Source organism: Sebastes umbrosus, chromosome 20 (genome assembly GCF_015220745.1).
Source record: "Sebastes umbrosus isolate fSebUmb1 chromosome 20, fSebUmb1.pri, whole genome shotgun sequence".
Taxonomy (NCBI): domain Eukaryota; kingdom Metazoa; phylum Chordata; class Actinopteri; order Perciformes; family Sebastidae; genus Sebastes; species Sebastes umbrosus.
Genome location: NC_051288.1, coordinates 22,824,349 through 22,847,958, shown reverse-complemented (window position 1 = coordinate 22,847,958; position 23,610 = coordinate 22,824,349). Strand labels below are relative to the sequence as shown.

The window sequence follows — 23,610 nt, the reverse complement described above, 5'->3', positions numbered from 1 at the left end:
AGGAGGCCAGGAAGAAAGACAGACAGAAACCGGGTCACAAAAAGAGAGGCCCACTGGGGTGCTCGCTGCTGGGAGAGACTGAAGAAGGTCACCTCTGGCCCCCTAAAGGAGCCCCAGCCGACAGGAAGAGGAGAGAGGAGAAAGAGGAGACCGGGTCACATGGGGCTACACCCATCCACCTTCTGTGTGCTCTCTCATATACATCACTCTGTATTAGCTTCCCTTCTACGCATGGAAAAACATATATACAATAAAGGAAGAATGAAGTGCCAGCGTGTGAGAAAACACACCTCAATGTTTCTCTATAGTTTGTCTATTTGTTTCTGATGGAAGACCTTTGTTTGCACAGGTTTTTGCCCTCTCCGTAGCCCGCACTTGGTCTATTTAAGATCCTATCCGTAGAGAAAATGTTTATACTTGACTGCTGGATTTGTCCAGGGCTAATAATCAACCCAGAGAGAGAACACTGCGATTTAAACGGATGGCTAATGATTAATGAACAGCAGGCATCTGGGGCCATACCAGCTGATGCGACATAAATTAGTTTTAGTCCCGTTTTGTATAGAATCCTGAGACTCTATAGGGGTTTACACCACATACATTTACATAATAAAGACAGAAACATTATTTATTAATAAAAGGTGTATGCAGTCTTAAAGACACCGTTGCACTTGGAGGAATAAATTAACCTATATCCCACTTTAAAAAACTAGAAGATGTCACATTGTGAGAAAGATGTTTTGTGCCAGATTTACTGTAAAATGAGAATACAACCTTTTTAAAGTTCTCAAAGACATCTCGGACATCTAAGAGTCAAAACGACTTACATTTTTCACAGGTTACCGTGTTGATGGTAAAATCCATACACTCTGCCTTTTTAAAAACAAGCCTCGGTGTGCCAGAGGAAATGCTTCTGTTGCCAGCCTTGATGGATTCAACTGTGAGAGCATACCGCTTTTAGACTGTCACTTTCTATCAGCGCAGTGAAAGATACTACTGTGAAAACGAATGCGACTGAGAATGGAGACCCTGAAAAGGCTCTGGGCAGAGTGGTTACATTGAGTAATTTAATTATTACAGCGCTGTAATGTGGTGATGAGGGACTTCACACACAAACAGCTGCAGACGCACTAAACAAACTGTCACCATTATATTCATGATCTGCTGCACTGAGATTATTTTCACTGGGGATTTTCACATGGTCTGAGCAAATGATTAAGTGTCAGCACTGGCTGTCAGCAGTCAGTCAGGGCTGTGCTGGACATCAGGTTGTATTAGTAAAGTGTTTCTTGGCAACATTTTAGCTCCTTCTTAATCAGTGCAGTCATGTCAAGGCACCTTCCTGGGCAATGTTGTCTTTTGCTGCAGAAAGTACACCCTATTGTATCGAGCTGTGCTGCATTTTTGACGGCATGTTTATCTAAAACACACCGAAACACACACACACACACAGTTGTACGACTGAGCCAGAGCGTCTGTGGTTATTCAATACCCAACCCAGACAGTTTTAATGCAGTGCACATTGTGCCTCTCTAGAACACTTTGTTCTGATATTTGCAGTTTGTGATACACGTCCACAGATAAGCTCGGACGATAATTATCTAGGATGAACGGGACATTTGTTGTACCTGCAGTCAGCAATATAACCATAAAGCAAAAAAAACTACCCAATGCCAGTCTGTGGGCATCACAGAGACTATTATACACAATGACAAACTATAAATGCATGACTTATATTACATGAATGTTAATGACCTAGTTATTACACTGAGTTTGGTTAGGGCTGCACAATTAATCAGATATGAATCGCGATCACAATTGTGGCTTCCCACAATGAAATGAACATGATGGCCTGAGATGTTGATGTTTACAATGTGCGTTCTGTTCATAGAAAACTCTGCAGCATCAAATCAAGTGTTTCCTAAACTAACAGCCAGCCACCAGCCGGTGATTGAGATGTTTTGGTTTCACTTTTGGGAATAGATATTATGTATACAACCAAAGTGTTTATGATTAAATTAAGAGCATACAATTGTTTATCTAGCTCTTAATGTTGCTAATTTTGCTCACAAAGTGAAGCAGATTTAAAGATTAACTTTAAAATGTAGCTAACAACATAAGGAGTAGGGTGAATATTCCTGTATTTTTTCATATTGCAATATATATATAGCAGAAAAAAGATATTGCAATGTCAGTTTTTTCCAGCAATGTGTAAATAATTGTGATATCAATATTAATCAGAATAATCGTAATAATAATTTTGGCCATAATGGTGCAGCCCTAAGTTTGCTTTAGAAAGATTTACTCCAGCCCCCCAAAAAAAGATGATTTAAATTGACTTTCATTACAGCCTTAGATACACTACTTCATCTAGAGATCAATACTATTATAAACACAAATATTGCTATTATTAAAATAACAAGTATGCATGCATGCATTATAGACTCCTATAGTCTAGGTCTCAAGGAGAAATGGGGACAACAGGATTCAGGTCATGTGAGTGAACTGAAAGGCCCCCTACAGTATAGCCTATATACCCTATACATTAAGACTGTATCATAGCTTGGTGATCTTTATCGATCAGTCTATATCTGCCCTCTGTGCACATGCGTGATCGGACCATGCACAGTGCAGCTGCAGGCATCGATCCAAGTTGGGGCCTATGTGTGTGTGTGTGTGTGTGTGTCTGTGTGTGTGTGCAGCACATAGTACATAGCATAATACACTATAGAGACATGCAGCATGCAAGCTGTGCAGTTAGCTGCACCAGAGGGAGACGTCAACAGTCTAGTGTCGGAATGGTGTGCAGAGAGCAGCCCGGTTCTAGAGGAGGCAGCAGCAGCAGCAGCCTACTGTACAGAGCACCGTGTGAACCTTGGCTGCTGCTGCTGCTGCTGATCCGATCTGTCAAACCAGCCCGGGCTACTGATGCTACTAGCACCGCCACCACCACCGCCAAACAACTGCACGCATCCACACACCACGCTGTGCACGACGTTGATAGCGACACTTACCGACGGCTACCCCCCGTCCCCACGCGGCGTGGACACCAGTTTGGGGTGTGATATTTAGGGCATTAGGAGGAAATGAAGCGGGAGAAAGTCAGCAGGGCTCCTTCCAGGTTTCTGCAACAATGTAGCGGCTGAGTGGTTCCACGTTCCACGTTCCAACGTTCCAACGTTCCAACCCTTCACTCTCACTCCGAAGCCCAGTAAGCTGCTCCTCCGCCGAGCACTGCTACAATGTAGCAGTCAACACTCCACGTTCCCCGTCCTCCGTCCTCCGTCCTGCTGAGCTTTGTTTGCAGCAAAATCACTAGTTTGTTCCCCCTTTTTTCTGTTGCGTTTTGGCTGTGCTGCAGCGACAGGAGGGAAAGAAGCAGAAAAAAAAAGAAATACTACACGGTCGCTCCTCCCTCTCCTCCCTCCGCTTATGTAGTGTACAGTACGGGCAGCTCGGCTCGGCTCAGCTCGGCTCGGCTGGGTAACACACTTATTAAAACTATCTACCGCTCTCTACAGGACCACCACTGTAAAGCACAGACTGTACACAGACACATGTCGGGACGGGGAGATGCGGAACCTTCAATCTGCTGCTGTCCTTATTTATTGACCTCATCATCATCACTGCGATGAAGCCCCCTCCTTCCTCCTCCCTCCTCTTCCTCCTCCTCCTCCTCCTCCCTGAGGGAAGGTGAGATTAGTCCACCTTAATAGGTAGATAAGACATTACTGATTTGGTGAAGGAACACGACTGGGCTGTTAAATACTGTAATTAGAAGCACTGTCCTCCAACAACTGTTATATATGTTAGTTATCTCTCAGAGAAATCAAATACAAAAAAATAGTAGTGCTGAAATAATAAGCCAATTAATCAATTAATTGTTAATTGACAGAAAATTAACAACATTTTTGATAATCGATTTACCATCTAAAGCAAAAACGATAAACATTTCCTGGTTTCAGCTTCTGAAATGTGAGGATCTTCTCCTTTTTCTCAGTTTTTTAAAATTGAATTATTTTCATAAATCCATTCACCATTTAGTTCCTAAATTATCAGAAAATAGTGCAAAAAAATGCCCATTATAATTAAGACCTGTCATCATGTCAAAACCCAAATATATTCAGTTTATTGTCATATAAGATAAAGAAAAGCATAAAATTCTCTGAGAAGATGGGATCTGCAAATGTTTTGCATTTTTGCTTCAAAAAGCAAATATGATATATATATATACAGTATATACAATATATGCTTTATATATATATAAATCAAAGAATCAACCAGTTGTTTCCGCTCAATTAATGATATTAGCATAGATAAGTGCTGAAATAATTAGCCAATTAACCGATTAGTCAGTCAACATGAATACTGATTAATTATAAGTAGGGCTGTCAATCAATTAAAATATTTAATCGCAATTAATCGCAAATTATTCGCACATTTTTTATCTGTTAAAAATGCATCTTAATGGGAAATTTGTCAAGTATTTAATACTCTTATACAGTTTTTCCTTGCCAACATTTAGCGCAAATTTGGAGCGTTATTTTGCCTAGTAGTATGACATGGTTGGTACCAATGGATTCATTGGATTTTCTAGTTTCATATAATGCCAGTATCTTCACTCTGGCTTTAAAACTGAGCCCGCCACAACCTAAAAATCGCAAATTGCGTTAATGCGTTAAAGAAATTAGTGGCGTTAAAAGAAATTTGCGTTAACGCGTTATCACGTTAACTTTGACAGCCCTAATTATAACATAATAAAAATGCAAAAATGCCAAACATGTTCAGGGTCCAGCTTCTTAAAGGTGAGGATTTTCTCCTTTGCTCTATTTTATATAATTATAAATTGAATATCTTTTGAACTTATGGTTGGACAAAAAAAAGCGATATGAAGGCAATGGATACAAAACAAAACAATTATTTTCATTATCACTTAATCTCTAGATTATTTTTTAATCGGTTATTTGTTATAGTGATGAATGCCCAAGGTGAGGTCTTCAGATTGCTTCTTTTGTCTGATCAACAGTATAGATCTCCATTTATAATGGTATAAAAAAAGAGAAAAGCAGGGAATCATTACATTTGAGGAGCTAGAACTAGCAATTTTTTTGGCTTCATTGCTTTAATAAATGCCTTAAATAGTTAATCAATTACCCAAATGGTTGGCAATTCATTTTGTGACAGTCAACCAATAGTTACAGTCGCTTTTTTGAAGGCGTTGAAAGTTCGTAGACCAAACTATCACAAAAAAATCAATCAATCAGTGAAAATAATCATTACTTTCAGCTCCATTATTGATATATTCCACTCTGTATTCTGATAATAGAACAGAATTTGTGACAGTAAGCATATAGTATTGATTTTGTAGGCAATACTTTGCAACGTGGCAGCTGTTATCACAGAACAAACAAGCAGAGTGGATCAGGGCTCAGTGGGATCACTCTAAATTACAATAATCCCTGGCTTGCTGTACATCATTCCACTTATTTAATAATCTACGAATGTACAGAAGACAGAAGATAATACACTCCACTTATTTTGATCAAAATAACAGGTGGACAAACAGAACCTACAAAATTACTATAACTGCTTCAAATACGCCGCACACTGACTGCGGCATCTTGAGAGGATCCGGATGTCAATGCAGCCGAGGAATCTCTTAACACTATGGTAAGACTGACCCCTTTCTTTATTCATTCTTTATCTGCTTTTCCTGCAATGTGTGAAACCCAAAGTGTTTCCATACCTCGTTTCGGCTCGCTGCGGTTTGTTTTGATTGACAGATACGGAATGAATATGACGTCACATTACTCAGGCTACAACAATAAAAGCGGTAACTTCTTTCTACCTCCACATAGACTTAAATGAAGCATATATATCGATTCTGGCATTAACATTTTTTATTTCAAAATTGATACATAGGTGTATTGATTTTTTTCCCCGGCCCTAATTCATACCGTCACATCTTTTATTGAGTGAAGTTCAACTCTAAAAAAAAACATAGTGCAGGCAGGGCTTGTGAAATAAAGTTCAATGGGATAGCCTCAGCTATGTTTCAAAAGATTTCTCCTTCCTCTCTTGAGTCTTCAAGGAAACTCGCTGAGCGAATGTACGCTGACTGTACTGTAGCCTTCAAACAGTCAGATATGTCTGTCCGACTAATCTGGCCGTCAAATATTCAGGAAATCACCAGCTGTGAAAGTGGCACAATATTCTAGCTCTGCATGCCCAGAAGAGAGAAGTGTGACATTTACATTTGATGGTTTTCAATTGCAGAGAGCTGCTGGTAGAGGACGAAGCTACACATTGTGCAGCACACACATGAAAGATTCCTGCTTTTACTGAGTGTGTGACAGTCTGTGTGTGTGTGTGTCTCCATGCCTGTACTAGGTTTGAACATTTCACTATATATATGGGAGAGTCGTGATACAGGAAGTTGGTATTTGATTAGATGCTGGTAAGTCAGATATACCAAATAAGTTCCATCGGCTGACAGCCTAATCAAAAGAAAATACATGTGGAGAACGGTTCCATGCTAATGACTTAACTCTGCATTTGATCCTGTTGCTTTCTGTGCCCATTTTAAAGAGGCCATTCCATGCGTGCATGATTCACAGCATTTGGAGTGCAAATGTCATCTGTTTCAGTTGCTATGACAACTCCAAAAGATACCAATTACTGAGGAACACCAATTACCAGATCCCCCACAGGTTGTCAGATTGCAAGAATACATTACAGACAATCAGAGGAGCTTATTAGGTCAGCTTTAGGACAGGCAGGAGGGACTACATCTCCCAGCATGCAGGTGTGACTCAGCTGACGGTACAATGCATTTGAACGTTTAGTGTTAAAATGTGTCTATTAAGCATTATGCACATGGAAACTACAGCATGGTTGAGGTTAAATTTAGGAAACTAAACAATCAGGGTCATTGGATGTTCTTCAAGTCTATGTTAATTCACTACTCACATGTCATATGTACATTGAAAGAGTTATTTCTAGGGCTGTCAATCGATTAAAATACTTAACTGTGATTAATCGCATGATTGTCCATAGTTAATCGTGATTAATTGCAAATGTATCATACATTTTTTTATCTGTTCAATATGTACCTTAATGGGAGATTTATTATTTATTTATCAACATGGGAGTGGGCAAATATGCTGCTTTATGCAAATATATGTATATATTTATTACTGGAAATAAATTAACAACACAAAACAATGACAAATATTGTCCAAATCATAACATGATGAATTTAATTGGCAACCCATCCAATAGTTGTCAAGATATTTCACTATGCACCAAAAATATCAAACTCATGGTGACGCAAGAGGACAAGTCAAGGGATCACCAAAGTCATCAGGTTACATTGTCTGGGAACCAGGAATTTCCGACAAGATCATCGTAATGGTTACATATTTAAAAAACAAATAAGCCAACACTGGTGCTGCAGATCCCGGCCTCATGTGTCCAATCAAGCTTATTTAATTAAACACCCATCCCCCACCCCAACCTTACTTTTGGCTGCGGTCTATAAATGTCACTCTACTTCCCACATTGGCGCTGAGCGTTGGCTCTTGGAGGCAAGTCGTAAACTGCTGAATCGTCCAAGTGTATTTTATTCCTACAGAGATTGGGCAGCGGAGTAGATGAATACATTAATGGGTGCAAGGATGGACAGATGGATAATAGCCCTTCTATATGAATCTATTCCCACCACAGACTGGCGAAAAATATGCACGTAGCATCTGGGATCTCTGAGGCTTTGGTTTGGGTTGACCGTTCACCGCCATTACTGGAGCCACAAAATAAAGATTTGGTCAAATTTGGACTAATGGTACCATCAAATCCGTCTCCTGTGTTTTCTGCAAAGTCTCAAAGTACTGCGATTCCTTGATTTGGTATTATTTTAGATTTATTAGATTGAAACAATATGTTTGGTGCAAAAGTACTAAAACACTACCCTGCTAAACATTAACATTGACATCTTGCAATCCGGTACCACAAAGATTTCTTTTCTGCTGTGCTTTTAATTAGCCTTCTGTCATTGTGGTTGTGCGTTTCATTTGCATTTGATCACTTAATTGTTTGTTAGTGCACCATGTATGCAAGTGTATAAAGATCCAACAGTTAATGGTCTTTGCTTTTCTGTCAAGCACAGCGTGTTACCCTTGGAATGAAGCGTGTTATATAAATAAACTTTTGCTCTATTGGGAAGGTTGTAAATCATTGTCAGGCTGTAAAGACACACTATAATTAGGCCAAAACACACTGAACACATACAGACACACATTTAATATCCTACTACCTTTCACATCTAAGTCCTCTTTTAGTTTGCAAAATGTCCCAAAATCTTTGCATTTGCTTTAGAACATACGAGGGCAAACTTTTGCAGCTTTAATCCTAACCCTCCTTTTTTCATTGTATGTCAGGGGTTGCACTTATGCATGTTATAAGAGATTTGCTTCCATTTGGTAGCAGGATTTAATCATTGGATTAAAACACAGTGAAAACACAATCTGTGTGTGATGAACTGGATTAACCGTTAGATTTCCTACAGCAGCACTGCACTGCCCCGTGTGTTTCGTCTGTTAGCTCACTGTCAAGGAATTAATTCCAGCATAGCCTCTTTTCACATTTATCCACAGTGGTGTGCATCATTAGTTTGGATTATACTCAGATTATAAATGTTTTATTACTTCATGAGCAGTCTTTAATGCACACAGTTAAGCATGTAAATCACACAGATGGGCCAAAGCAACGCACAGGACCATTCTCAGCTGTTGTTGTTTATCTTTACAGCACTCTGATCAGTCTCATGAGGAAAGGGAAATATAATATTCACTGCTTTCTCATCACACACATCCTTAAAGTATAGACGTGAGAATTACAACGATTCAAGACAGTCTGCGTATGTGTAATTTATTACGTCATTATCTACGGTGTAGATAAGTCGTGCTGAATTTACTGTGCATGCTCTGAGGAATGATGGTTTAAAAAAAACATAGACTGGTTGATGCAAACAGGAAACCAACAGCGGTCGTGTTAAAGTCCATTGTTTTGCTGTCCCATCCATCCACCACGAACTCCACCCATATATGCAGACTTTGTCGCTCTATAATAACAATTTATTTAACTTCCTCCTTTGCTTCCGTCATAATTACTACAGCCGCTAGAGGGCTTGAATGTAAACATATGTTATTTTGGGGCAGTTGCTAAGTAGAGGTGTGCATCTTCACTGGCCTCACGATTCGATTACGATTCACCTGTCAACGATTCCAATGCACAACGATTCTCGATGCATCTCAATGTATCGCATCCTTGATTTTCTATATTAATGCACATGTCTACTTTTTCATCAATTAATACATGCAGTCAATTCTGAACTCCTTCTTTATTTAGAAACTGTTTCGAAAAACAGATCAGCGGAGAGAGAAAGAAGAGAGAAACGCGTGACAGTAAATGACAGCAAAACGCAGTAAATTCTGACGCTGAGCTGAATTGAAACCAAACTCCCGATTGTGTTCCGTCACCTCATCGCCGTAGAATCGTTTGCCGCATCGCGATGCATCTTAAAATCAAGACGTTTCCACACATCTATTGCTCAGACAACTAATGCTGCTATTGTTCTTGGGAGGAAAGTCTCCATATCTGTGTTTGGCCAAAACTAAATAGGATATTTGTAGCCCATCTGCTAATAGTTCTGTTCTCAGAACAAGAACCATTATGTAAATCTGTAATCTATTGCCTTGCTGAGGAGACTCTTGTTTTCCAAGCACTGTTAGTATTTGCCAGTTAGCACACTCAGGAAGGGCAAGTTGGCAAGAAGTGCAATAATAAAGCATCCAGAGTGTGCTAGTGGTGCTAAGTGTGCTGATTTGTTATCATTTTTATTACAACTTCCAAATTAGAAATCAATAAAATAAATAAATGCGTAATAGACAGACCGACTGAAAACCAATTACTGAAAGGTAGACGAATCTCTGATACCTTTGACAGACGGGAGGCTGAAACAAGTGGTTTAGAGGGTCATCAGTGACACTGGTCTTCTGCCCTTAGTTTACTTTCATTTCCTGCTCCTTTGCACTTGTATTCTTGACCCTTTCATTGATTGTGTGCTACTTTGTTGGCATAACAACAAAAGGGAAACCCAACTTTAAAGGCAGGCTGCACCTGCGACATTTGCCAGCGGATCCTCCCAATGAAAAACTACGACTACAAATGAGTAGTCTGAGCCTGTTTGAATATGAACGTAGAACCCTGGCAGCGTCCACCATTTAACTAAATCTCTAAAAGAGCTTTATGTGTACAGTTGGACATGAAACGTTTTCCAATTAGTCCATACATCTTTCAACACGATACCCCCTTTGTCCAAATGCAAACAAGTGAGAGTTAATCTAACAAATGGCTGTCAAAGCCTGATACTGGAGAGGCTCTGCTCTGAATAATGGATCACTCCATCTGCAGCTTGCCCTCTGCCTTAATGGCACCAGTACCTAATCTAGCCCATGATAAACTTCTCTGTTGATTGAAGTTAACATGTTGTTCTCTGGTTCATACAGACACCACTGTGTTAAAGGTTATGTGGTAATTCATTATTAATCGACTGCAAAATTAACTGTGACTGTTGAAATTGTTGAGGTTTTTCAAGTTGTCAAGACAGACTTTTATTAATCTTGTTCTGGTAAAGCATTAATAAACTAATGCTAATTAAGATATAGGCAATATTGAAAGCTGAAATATATTGCAGCTTAAGAAAACACATGCACACAAGCAAATTAGGAAAATATCTTCACCAATTTGACAACACATTACTGCAAATAGAGAAAACACAACCAAATACAGAAACGCTGCAAGTAGCCACATAAATTGTTTCCAGGGGAAACTAAAAAGTTACACACACGGCGAGGACATGCTTGTTGTAGCCATGGCAAAGAACATATATTGCCAAGAAGTGAAAGTCAATTGGTTGTCAGAGCCCAGCAGCAAAGCTACCGCGACTACCAGACACCACGAAAACGTCCGCCTAAAAAGTACCGTACAAAAGTAAAACAAAATTATATCTATTGTATATAAAATATTATAAATATAATAAGTGTTTTCAGTCCAAAATGGTGGCGTCAGCATTTCGTCTCTTTGCTTCTATACTCTTTTGCCTTGGATTTATTTCAAGAACTGTATACTGGACCCCAAGTTGGTGCCAATTCAGTCCAATGAGTCCAATTGTTCGCTTGGTTCATACGCCAAAAAAGTTTTCTTGAATGGCTGATATATGCAGCAGTGTTTCTCCCACTGGCCCGGCCTATGAGTTCCCACTCGGCCCATAGACTTTACATTGTGATGACGTCACAGATTTTTAAATCGCTTTTCTCGGCTCAAGGAAAGTTTTACAAATATAAAACCTCTATGGATCAAAAATTCATAACACAAAGAGTCATAATTTACCTTATTTTCAGTTTGAGGTGTCCTTTCAACAGTTTTACAGATGTCTCTTTTACAATGGTGGTCTATGGGGAAAATGCGTTATTGCTGCAATACCGTGAGTGACCACTGGGCAAAATTGGAAGCAAGGTTGAACGGTGGCAAACTTTTTTTTCGGTGGGACAACAAGAGTGGCTTTTATTGTGAAGCAGTCACAGGACACATAATGTATTTGTCACGAAGGTTAGCACTAACTGCAATCAAAAATGCGTCTACAAAACAAGACAATAATTTTCTGCATTTGTTTTGACAGGGGGTGATTTTTAAATATTGTAAGTACAAGAACAAAAGCGGTTAGATAAAGAGTTGCATCTCCAACATTGAACATTGCATTAAACTCGCACTTGCTGTTATCACCAGTTACCACGGTGATTTCAGATGATTAAGTAAAGATACTGCTGTTTTTTTCCTATTCTTAACAAACAAAAAGTTATTACACAAAAGGAAATAACATAACCCCGATTGACTACAGACTCAGTGTAAACACTTAACAGACAAAAACACCTCATGTAACTGAAACACCTGTTATTGTTCAGGTAGCTTGGAGGATGTCGGGCCACATGTACGACTACTGTTTTCAGTGTAGAATCAAGGATGTTTCTTGTTGTGTCAAACTAACATGACATGAAGATGCACTGAAGGGCTGGACACTTAAACTCATGTTCTATTATATATTCCTGATATTCCTTTATTGTCTTCAGCATCTTCACTTATATCCTGTTATCGTTGTCAATCAATGAGCACCATGTAGCTATGAAATAAATGCATCAAAACAGCATTCTGTCTCCACTGTTTTCCAGAGAAAAGTTCTTACCAGCCCCTTTGGCGTTTTCATCTCACTGATAAAATCACTTATTGTTTCTGTGTCCTTCCTTTATCATTGTTGTATTTGGTGCTTTGAGGGAAGGAAATCTGAACATTTTTTCTCTTCACTTTGCTGCCCTAAACAGACTCAGAGCTTCCAGGGAAAAGAATAAGAGTTTGCTGAGTGTAGTAGTGTAAAGGAAGCCAAATGATTTAACCCCGGTCAACTCTCCAGACTCACCTCCCGGCAGCATTGCCTCATATTGTACGGTACTCGCACTCTGAATTCTCACACTGTAAAAAGGCCCCATCAGACTGAAGTGAAAACATTTTAGATATGTTCGTTATTTTGTCTGAAACCAGCAAATGTGCCAGTGAGTGATGTTCACTCGATACGATTTCTTAAAATAAGTCAGGATGCTCACCCACCTGTCTTAAAGTCTTAAAACAAGATCAATTACTTCAAGTCCCCATGATATGATAAATACATTGTCCCAGTTTTCATCCTAAGTGTTCATTTATCTCATTATATGACAAATATATGTAAAACAAATCAGGGCTGTCAAAGTTAACAATGACGCGGTAACGCAAATTCGTTTTAACGCCACTAATTTCATTAATGCAATTGATCTTTCGGAGGTTGTAGCGGGCTCAGTTTTAAAGCTAGAGTGAAGATACGGGCATCATATGAAACTAGAAAAACCTAAGGAATCCATTGGTACCAACCATGTCATACTAGCTGATCCCTTGACCTCTGACCTCCATATATGTGAATGAAAATGGGTTCTATGGGTACCCACGAGTCTCCCCTTTACAGACATGCCCACTTTATGATAATCACATGCAGTTTGGGGCAAGTTATTTTGCCATATTATGATTTAAGCATATTTCTTATGGTAAATGCAGTACCTGTGAGGGTTTCTGGACAATCATGCGATTAATTGCCTTAACTATTTGAGGTCACTTCTTAACCTTAATCATCTCGCGAGAGTTTTGCAACTTGTGGGTTACCTTCTAGACACACAGCCTCAAATAGACACATAGAAACGATCTATTGTGTCTCTGATATAATAAGTATTATACCTGATTATCATCAAAATCAAAGTGTTCCTTGTGCGCCCCCTCTTATGGCCTATTATCTAGTCATTCAACAGTACGCCTCCATTGATATTCCCCGGTTACCATGGCAACAGCCCTCAGGTTGAACCGGAGTCATCATTATGAGACTGAAAAGCTGAGGTTAACCTCAGAGTTTGCTGACGAACCCTCTAATCCTGCGTGACGAGGATGTGAGGTCAGTGATCAGTATCTCGCTGCTTGTGATACCACTGTGCTCATTTGCTTAATGTATTTGGTTTCATGTGCGTTTGATTCTATGTCTTCAACAGTTTCATAGTAGTACCTGTGGATGTCACTTTGTCGACTGGAGGCCCGCCCGCAGCCTTTCATCACAACATGATTTATATCTGGATTTAGACACAAACAGCTTATCTTTGAAACATATCCACTAACTCATTCTCCCAACTTCCCAGCTGTCCAAACTTGCCTCGGCCCCTTTGTGCCGTGCTCCTGAGGAAGCTGACTCATGTTCATCATCGCAGTGGGACATTTGCATTTCAGGCCTATTTTTCATCCGATCTATTTTTCCTCCTCAAAGGAGAGGCACTTTGATGTCCCTCAAATCTCATTATGGCTGGGGCTCAGCACCGGCAAAGACTGATTTCCTCTGGTTTTGCAGTGGCGGGGAAGAACTGAGGGAGGCAAAATCCCTGTGGAGCAAAACCCAAATGGATACAGCCGGTCGTGAGGGGAACTCTTTGAAACGCACAGCGCCAAGAGCCTCATTCCATCATGGAGGCGTACCTTGTTTAGGGGTTGATTAGCAAGACCCAGTGTGACAGGGAGATGTAGTAGTTACCTGAAATCAGTCACACGACACGTGCACACTCAGACAGATGCACTGAGAAGCATAATCTCCACACAGTGACCCTGTTTTTTTACCCAATCACTGGAGGTTTATATGCTGTACTAGAACTTTAAAGCCACTATAATCTATAGTTTTATATAGACAATGGATCCAATGTGAACAAACCTACTGAGAATAATCACTCAAGCTCGTTCAGCTCATTGTTTTGGTTGTCATCAGCATCATTTCTAGAAAAAAAGACAGCTGTTTTCAGTGAAAAAGCTCCAAAAAAACACCATATATCCCACCTTACTAATTAATTAAAACCCTTACGTCACTACCGTCTAATGCATGGGCTCGCAAAATTTTGGCAAAAATGCATGCGTTTGGTAATTAGTGAGCATGACGACTGTATAAATGAGTCTTGGATTATACTGCACAAGTTGTGTGAGAGTTTGTAAACAGATGTTTTAATATAGTTTTGCTATTGTTAAACCTGGACCCCATTTACTTCAATTTAGGGATGCACCGATCTGACTTTTTCAGTCCCGAGACTGCGATTCCTGGACTTCCGTGTTTAATTAATATATTAACTGTACGCCTCACTGAGTGGAAGTGACTAGGATTAGTCTTTTATGTGTAGACATAGATATAAATTTACTGAATTGTTATTTATTTTCAAAATAATAAATCGTAAACCAGAAACTTTGTTCTTCAAAATGAATAGGAATTCAAGTGTAAACCTTTTTAATGCAGCCACATAGTGGTCAAAACTTAAATAGGGATTAAAATTCCAGTGTATATAGTATATAAACAAAGAATTGAATAGACCGGCCCCATTGTCACCGATGCCCGATCCAGCTATTTGAGTCAGTATTGGCCCGATATCCGATATCAGTGCATCCTTACCTCAATTTATCAAGGATTCATTTATTTCAGATTCTCCATTCTCCATGGAGACATGCGAGAAAAACATCTTCCTTCAAGAATTCAAGGTCACACGTGGTGAGTTTCCCTAGATAGATAGTCGTATGTTGTTTTTATCCATGATTTAATTTTGTGGGTATTTATTTCTTGTGTTTTGAGAATCAGCGTTGGTTGATTAGGATGGGGAAACTGTAAATTATGCTATTTTTTCTGTATGGATGAATCAATTTAAACGGAATAAATCAAAATATTTGGGCACTGAAACCAGATCCAAAGTGTTAGGGACATTAGAGGCAGTCCAGTCAAAAAGACCTACTCACAATCACACAGCTGCTGCAGGTAACGAGCGTCACTGTGTTAAACACAATAATGAACTCCTGAAAAGGTTATCGGTTCATTTGAGAGGCTATTTTGATGGCAGGGGAGTTAATAAGGATCCAATTAGCTCAAAAACAAATCGACACAATCCAATAACACTGGAGATGATGTACAACTCTCTGCCCCGTGGGTCACTGAAAAAGCATACATCATGTTCTCATGTTTGGCTGCCCAGTGGGGTTGAAACGTTTCAGTCTATTCCTCAGTAAAAGTTGCTCTTAGTAGCTTCTTGGATGTCGAGAGGAAACACTTAGTGAGGAACTTTAAGTGGCATTTGGGAGGACTCCCAGTGGTAAGATAAGACAGACCAGAGGCCTGAGGTGTGAACCTTTACCAGAGAGAAATCATTACTGTAGGAGGTCGCCACCAGCTGGAACATCAATAAAGGCATGTAGATAGGGCCCATCAATATTAACCAGCAGATTCCTTCCACTTAAATCTATTCATAATGAAGCTGGGTGGTACAATCTAAAATTATATATACACACACCAAGTATAATAACATTCAATTTCCATTCATCAGCCCATTATTCACAGCAATCAACTTGCATCTGACAGCAGCAGTAATTACACAGCGTGTGTCAAATGGAGAAATGATTGCAGAGATAAACTCTCTTCTGACTGTGCGATCTGACTTTGGCACGAGCAGCTATTTGTGCTCAAATGTTTGCAACTGAACAGCGTGTTTATGTCCACCCAGCTGCCAAAACCCGCTGGTCGGCCATGAAGTTTAGCTTATCACATGTCAGGAACATCCACCAAGCGTGAACATCAGCGTTTTTCAACCAAGCAACATATGGACGTGTATACATGGAGAAATTGAGTGTGGTTGGACCGCAAGATTTGGAGATGCAGTCAAGCTGCTTCTCAGGAGTCTTCTGGGTCGGACTGGTCCAGAGACTTACAGTCAGGAGAACAAATATTTACTCAGCGCTGCCATTTTAACAGTGAGAACACATACATGTCAGGGTTGATGGGAGAGGCCCGTTCATTAAAATGGGTGCTTTTCATCATGCTAACTTGTGCTTCCTCGCGTCCTCTCTCCTACTGCGACACAAACATCGTTCCACCTCCGCCATCATGGGGAATCTTCCAGTCCCTTAAATGCACCTCAAGGAGACCATGGATGTATAAAGTGGGATACTATGGGACGCAGAAGTTGTAATTCCACCATTTGGCAGCAATGTAAAATTTGCTTCAAAGCCCAGTGCTCTTCCTGGGGACTTGGAGGAGATGAGGAGCGAGGAGGTAACTGGAGGAGCTTAGCGTGAGGAAACATAGGTGTATCCACCGAGAAGTCTTCTATCAAGTGGCGTGACGTATAAATGCCGTACCTTCACATGTGGCACACAGTTTGAAGCAACTTACGTCGCTGAAAGGCCTTTGCACACCAGAGGCGTGACGAATAAACGACACGAAAATGCTAAATACTCGCCTGAGAATATTATATGTCTAGGGCATTTATAGTGAAAGGTAAGAACAGAAGGAGTGGATCTGGTCTGTGCTGCCTTTGTCAAGGTTGAAAGGAGTAATAAAGATTGCCATCTTGATTTGAACTACGGGGCATCTTTTTTTTTTTTTCATAGATATAGACGCAACTCAGTCTGTTCCACACAACATGATTGGTTGATGCCTTTGTTTGCGGTACGAAAACTCAGAAGAATCAACTGTAATAGAGTAATATTTGCATTTCTGCGAGAAGATACTCTTGACAAAAGAAAAAAACAGGTCCAAAAATATATTGACATGCGAATTAATCACAAAATAAAGGCCTTAAAACTGACACTGGAAAAAATTATTTCTCATTTGGCAGATTCAAGTCCTCCATCCTTGCGTCTCTCTCTCACAGATAATGGTACGTGTCCACAGGGGCATTTTTTATGGCGAGGGATCGCCTCGCATCTCAGTATTGGACGCTTGATGGACTGCCACTAGACACTAGGTACCTGACTGGACTAACGCTTTTCCTCGTGGGCTGCTGCTCCCAGCTTTCAAACTGGAACCAACATGGCGGCTCGTTTGGAAACTTTCTTTTCTTATATCATCTTATTCATGTGTTCCTGAAAACATTTTATGTGAGAAATAAGCCGTGCAGCTGCCGAATCTGTCTTTAATTTGGAACGACAATGGTTAGTTTAAAGGTTTCTCGGGAGTTTCCAGAGGCGGCGAGTCGCTTCGAATGCCCCTGATTTGCATAAAGTGGCCTATACCTCAACTTTATGCAAATGTAGAGCGGTCAGCGTGAGGCCCCGTCTCTCGAATCACACCGCCAAGTTATCGGAATGCATTGCACGGCTGCTTACATAGACAATGAATGGGAAGCGTGGGAAGGACCAAGGCTGTGGACATGTACCACAGGACGCAAGGAAGAGACGGGAGTGAGGGAAGCGAGGAGACACGTTAGCATAAAGAAAAGCACAAAAATGCCTCAAAAATGTGTAGCTGAGCTCTAATTGCTGCAGAATAATGGGCCTCTTACACCCTTTTCCCCACTCTGAATCCTCTCCTGCCAAAATATGTGTTCTCTTTCTCTTTCTCCATTTCACACAAACACTGAGAGTAAGTGTGTGTGCGCCACATGTCCCTTTTCCGTCTATTGTGCAGCACCCAATCTAAGACACACACACAAAGTTTACATTCGATGGATTCTGGTCTGGACACAATCCCATTGTTGATCGACCCCGTTCGCTCTGACTGACAGGATGATTTGCAACGAGGCTCTGTGGTGGGTTTTCAGTAAGCAACGAGTACCAAGGTCACATGGCCATGCACTTACCGGACACCGAGACAACGCACACGCAAGCAACTCGGGGATTACAGGAGAAGATGAGAAGCGACAGGAGAGGAGACAAACGGAAATAAAAAGGAAAGAAAGATGTGTAAGGAAGACTAAACAGAGTGGAGGAGGCTTATGGGAAAATAATGACGAACAAAGGAATGAAATGAGTTGTGGCTGGGGATCAAGTAAAAGCACACAGAGAAGGTCTTCTAAAGTGTAATGTTTCAAAAGGAATGCTTTATTTTAAACTTACAGGAGTCTGTCTGTGCATTTAGTTGATATTCCAAAACCGTAATGAGCTGTGCTTTTATTCAGTACAATAAAGAGAGCCTTCATATGTTAGGCCATTGTTTTTCTTTCAGTGTCTGCTCCAAAAAATATCTGGAAAAGAGTCAGTCAATTGTTATGTACAGCTTTGATTTGTGGATCTGTGATTTCTGCATTATTCGCACAGAAAAAAGAGGACAGAATGTCTTTCGCTGACACCTTTTGTTGGAACACTCACAGGAAAGATGAGAATTAAATGTGTGACAAATTGTTCCTGACCTGATGTCACGGTGAGAAGAGCTTTGTACCCTTTTCTTCAGCTTTCTCTCTGGAAATAATAGATATAAATAATAGATAATAATAGTCCTCTGGGGCCAGTATTTGGGGGCATCTGTGTGGATAAGACTAGGGACTAGGCTTTGGGGGGTGGTCGCGTCCTCTGCCTCTTTCGGCTCGGGTGGTTCGGGGCGTTTGCTGGCCCTGATCGGTGTCTACGGCTTCTGTACGGTTCTATAACTATTCAAAAGTAAACCTTCGAAAGACTGAGAGAATAATATACGCCTGTATCATCCTGTTAGTATGTCTATCTCTTGCTTGGGGAGGGTGGGGAATTGATAGTTGATGCTGTTTGTATTGATTGTATTGTATCTCTTGTTGTGGAAAAAAGGAAAATCTCAATAAACATATTGTTTAAAAAAAATATATATATACTTAAAGGTGCTAAATGCGAGTTTTGGAGCATTTCTACTGCCTCCGCCCGGCTCTCAACATGGCGATGGTTGAGCCGACAGCTTGTACCTAACGGTGCTAACAGCGCTAACAGTGCAAAATACAGCAACAGAGGGTCGGCGTTATGCTTCCGCACAACGCCGTTGGTCGGGGTGACGTTATCAGCTGTAACTGCCGTATGAGCACAGTGCAGAGCGGCGGCCATAAGCTAGCCAGTGGTGCATGCTCACATGCACTATCATGCACTAAAAGGCATACGCGGCCAGCCCGGCTATGTCAACAAAGCCTGAAGAAGCTCTGATTACAACACACACAGAGGGACAGTGACTTCATTCTCTGCTCAGGTAGACATTACTCCTCTATATCTTTATTCTTCACATAGCAAATATTTGCTATATTCATATTCTGGATATCATATAGAGAACCTTTAAATAAATAAATAATGCTACACGATAAATAGAAGGCCCAGATATGACTTTCCAGTGACCGAAATAAACACTGAGATGACTTATTGTCTCTCACCTGCTTGAGAAAGTCTGCATTACCCATTCCTGCATATTCTAATTAGCAGCTCTCACACAAAGGAACATATGTTTCACCACAAAGATGTTTAAATAGAAGTGTGATAACTTGCAGACTCAACGCCTAGACATTACAGTAGTCATCTTATTGACAGAGGAGAGAAAAGTCTGCTTCACATTTCTTTGAACATGCTTCTATAACCACTTAGAGTGCAATTGCAGTAATTCATGTGTTGACACAGAGCATGTAATGGAACCATAATTGAAAAGTAGAAGAGAATTGCAGCTCTGGAGATAATATTTCAGTCGGCATCTGTCTATAATCAAGATCCCTGTGTCTGAGAGAAAGAAATGACACCTTGAACAGCAGGAACAAAGATTTCAAAGCCTGATATTAAAGAATCCAGCTGCATTGTTAGCTCCCACCAGTTAGTGAGGCAGTCATGTGAAACTATGTATACAAATCATAATTCTAATAGCTAGTCCGTCACTTATCCTCGCCTCACTGAGGAGAAAGTCAGAATACAAAAACAACGTTTAAATAATTCTTTGGAAAATCAATCACCAGATAATACCTCCACACCAGATGTAAACATGTTGCCGTTCTTCAGGGAGAAGGTCTATTGCCATTGTTGGGCGATGGACTTACAGTAAACACTTCAGAATGAGAGTGGTATTTTTTTGCAGCGATAATGTCGGTGAGAAGTTTGTTTTGAGAAAGTTTCAGGGACATAACACTTTTCAACTTCTCAAGCAATTTCACTGCTGCAGACATATTTCCAATGTTTTGCAGAGAGTTTTGCCAGATGAGTTTTGGTGGTCATAAAACTCAGTCCAAGCTGTCTTAAATCAGTCTTTTTTTCATCTTGACGTTCTGATAAAATCAAAACAAGTTTCATATTATCGTAAGTTCAATGACGCGAACATTGTCAACAACCAATGGGTGAGCTCTCTGCAGCACCAAACAGGAAGTTTTTCTTCTTGTAAATTTCCACCAGGAGCAGATGTGACATCATCTCAAAAGGAATCTACTTGTAGTCTTGTAAATAGTGACCCTGCAAGATCCCCAAATCTTATAGTCTGACTAAAAACTCTGTGACTTAAGACACATTGTCTTTAGATGTGAGAGGGTGTCAGACTTTAGTCTTTTCAAAGTCTTTTTAAAGTCTCCTAGTGTATGTTAGGCATAAGCCGACAAGGTCTGCAGAAGGTTGTGGATAAAATAACAATTCGGACCACAAGTAAAACACAATACACTTTCAGATTTCTAGAGCAGAGGCAGCAGTTATTGGTAAAAGTATATCTTTTTGAAAGTTGATGAATTGAGTTAGCACCGACAGTGACAGCCGAGTTATTTTGATATATTGTCACTCAGTTGAAATTTACATGACTTCTCTTCTGTTGCGCATTGACAGCTCATGTGGAAATATATTTGAAGAAGAATAAAGTCAGGATGTGCTTTGATTTATTTTCCTACAGGGAGTACTTTGGGGCTGCGGAGACACACGGTTTTCTGCGTAAATACGAAGAACGTTTAAAGGTTACAATCTCAAAGGTAAGCCACCAAAATGAAATGTTCTAATATCTCGATTGTGGAAGATGTTTCCAGCAAGTTGTTTAAAGGGGATATGTCATGGAAAAACTCCCTTTTTCAGTGCTTGTGCTCATACATTTGGGTATCTGGATGCCTACCAACCCACAAACTGCTACAAACAACTTCAGAACGACCTTCGCAAAGGTGCACCATATTTTTCTCACAAGCCAATCAGAGCAGACTGGGCTTCTTAAAGAGACAGGCGCTGAAACGGAGTGTTTCAGACAGAGGGTGAATACAGGTATATTCAGACAGACAGTAAGAGAAATAATAATCTGTTTTTTGAACATTACAGCATGTGAACTAGGGCTGTCAAAGTTAACGTGATAATAACGTATTAACGCAAATTTGTTTTAACGCCACAAATGTCTTTAACGCAGTAGCGCAACTTGTGTTTTTTAGGTTGTAACGGGCTCAGTTTTAAAGCTAGAGTGAAGATACTGGTATATTAAACTACAAAACCTAAGGAATCCATTGGTACCAACTACTGTATATCGTACTAGTTTGTCGCAAAGGAGGCTAACACTACAAACTTACACTAAATTTTGGCGAGGAAAAACTGGTATGGCCATTTCCAAAGGGGTCCCTTGACCTCTGACCTCCAGATATGTGAATGTAAATGGGTTCTCTGGGTACCCACGAGTCTCCCCTTTACAGACATGCCCACTTTATGATAATCACATGCAGTTTGGGGGCAAGTCATAGTCAAGTCAGCACACTGACACACTGACAGCTGTTGTTGCCTGTTGGGCTGCAGTTTGCCATGTTATGATTTGAGCATATTTTTTATGTTAAATGCAGTACCTGTGAGGGTTTCTGGACAATATCTGTCATTGTTTTGTGTTGTTAATTGATTTCCTATACTAAATATGTACATACATTTTTATAAAGCAGCATATTTGCCCACTCCCATGTTGATAAGAGTATATAAGAGTATTAAATCTCCCTTTAAGGTACATTTTGAACGGATTCAAAATGTGCGATTAATCGCGATTCACTATTTTAATTGATTGATAGCCTTAATGTAAACATGTTCGAAGTAGAAACCCAAAATACAAGTATAAACCTTAAAAATGAGCATGATATGTACCCTTTAAATTTGTGTATGGCTCTGTGTGATGCCCTGTGCTGCACATTGCAGCCCGCTGCAATCACACACTGTGTAGGCAACCAACAGTTGTGTACTGTGAGGGGGCATGCATAGTGTTCGCATGGGCACAATGTGCTTATGTGTCCATGGCGACGGAGATCATGGCAAACAGAGCGAGAAACGATGACAAACACTTCAGACTGTTTCTGGGTCGAGGGTCAGAGGACAGAAAATAACAAATTAAAATGGGCCCGTTGTTTGTCTGAGTGCTGAGGCATCAACAGTTCACTGTGTTCCACTACACCACTGTGAACTTACTATATATTTACGTCTGTTCTGTGATGGCACTATTCAACCTTGAGTTGTTATGTCAAATATGCATGGCTATACTGTAGTAGACACCACTAGAGTGTAAGAAGAATCTGTCACGCAAATTTGTTTTCACGTGACTAATTTCTTTAACGCAACTTGCGATTTTTAGGTTGTAGCGGACTCAGTTTTAAAGCTAGAGTGAAGATACTGACATCATATGAAACTCAAAAACCTAAAGAATCCAATGGCATTGGCATTGCTACCAATGTCATATTAGCTTGTCGTGAAGGAGGCTAAATAACGCTCCAAACCTATGCTAAATTTTGGCGAGGAAAAACAGTCCCCTTTACAGACATGCCCACTGACAGCTGTTGTTGCTTTCTATATTTGTCATTGTATTGTGTTTTAGATTGATTTCCAACAATAAATATATACATACATTGGCATGAAGCAATGTTTTAGCAACACTCCCATGTTGATTAATTATTAAATACTTGACAAATCTCCCTTTGAGGTACATTTTGAATAGATAAAAAATGTGTGATTAATTTGTGATTAATTTGAGATTAACTATGGACAATCATTTATTGCGATTAAACATTTTAATTGATTGACAGCCCTACTAAGTTTAATATATTACATGTAAATGTACTAGCTAGCCTTTCAAACCCAGAGGACACTTGGGGTCGTATCCCATCATACCTTTAAGTGGTCCTCATCTGTTTTCAAGCAGCTATAGAAGCGTCTTGATCGCCTGTGTTTTGGCTCCTGGGCTCCTCTGCATACTAATGTTGGCGTTTGATAGAACGTACAGCCTCC

The 23,610-nt window shown here is 40.1% G+C and overlaps 1 protein-coding gene and 1 long non-coding RNA gene across 4 annotated transcripts in view; one reads left to right on the top strand and one right to left on the bottom strand.

Moving 5' to 3' along the window:
* Positions 1–23,610, bottom strand: part of thrab (thyroid hormone receptor alpha b) — a 282,111-nt gene that overhangs the window by 170,590 nt on the left and 87,911 nt on the right. For 2 of the 3 annotated variants that reach the window (XM_037755730.1, XM_037755731.1), the window contains exon 1: positions 3,015–3,568. The exons of the other annotated variant lie outside the window; for it this stretch is intronic. The gene's annotated coding sequence lies outside the window, so the exon portion shown is untranslated. Of the gene's footprint in view, positions 1–3,014; positions 3,569–23,610 lie in introns of those variants that run through there. 3 annotated transcript variants of the gene reach the window in all.
* LOC119479817 lies at positions 3,566–7,084 on the top strand. Its single transcript, XR_005204763.1, has 3 exons — positions 3,566–3,693; positions 5,555–5,670; positions 6,391–7,084. It is a non-coding gene; the product is annotated as an uncharacterized LOC119479817 (long non-coding RNA).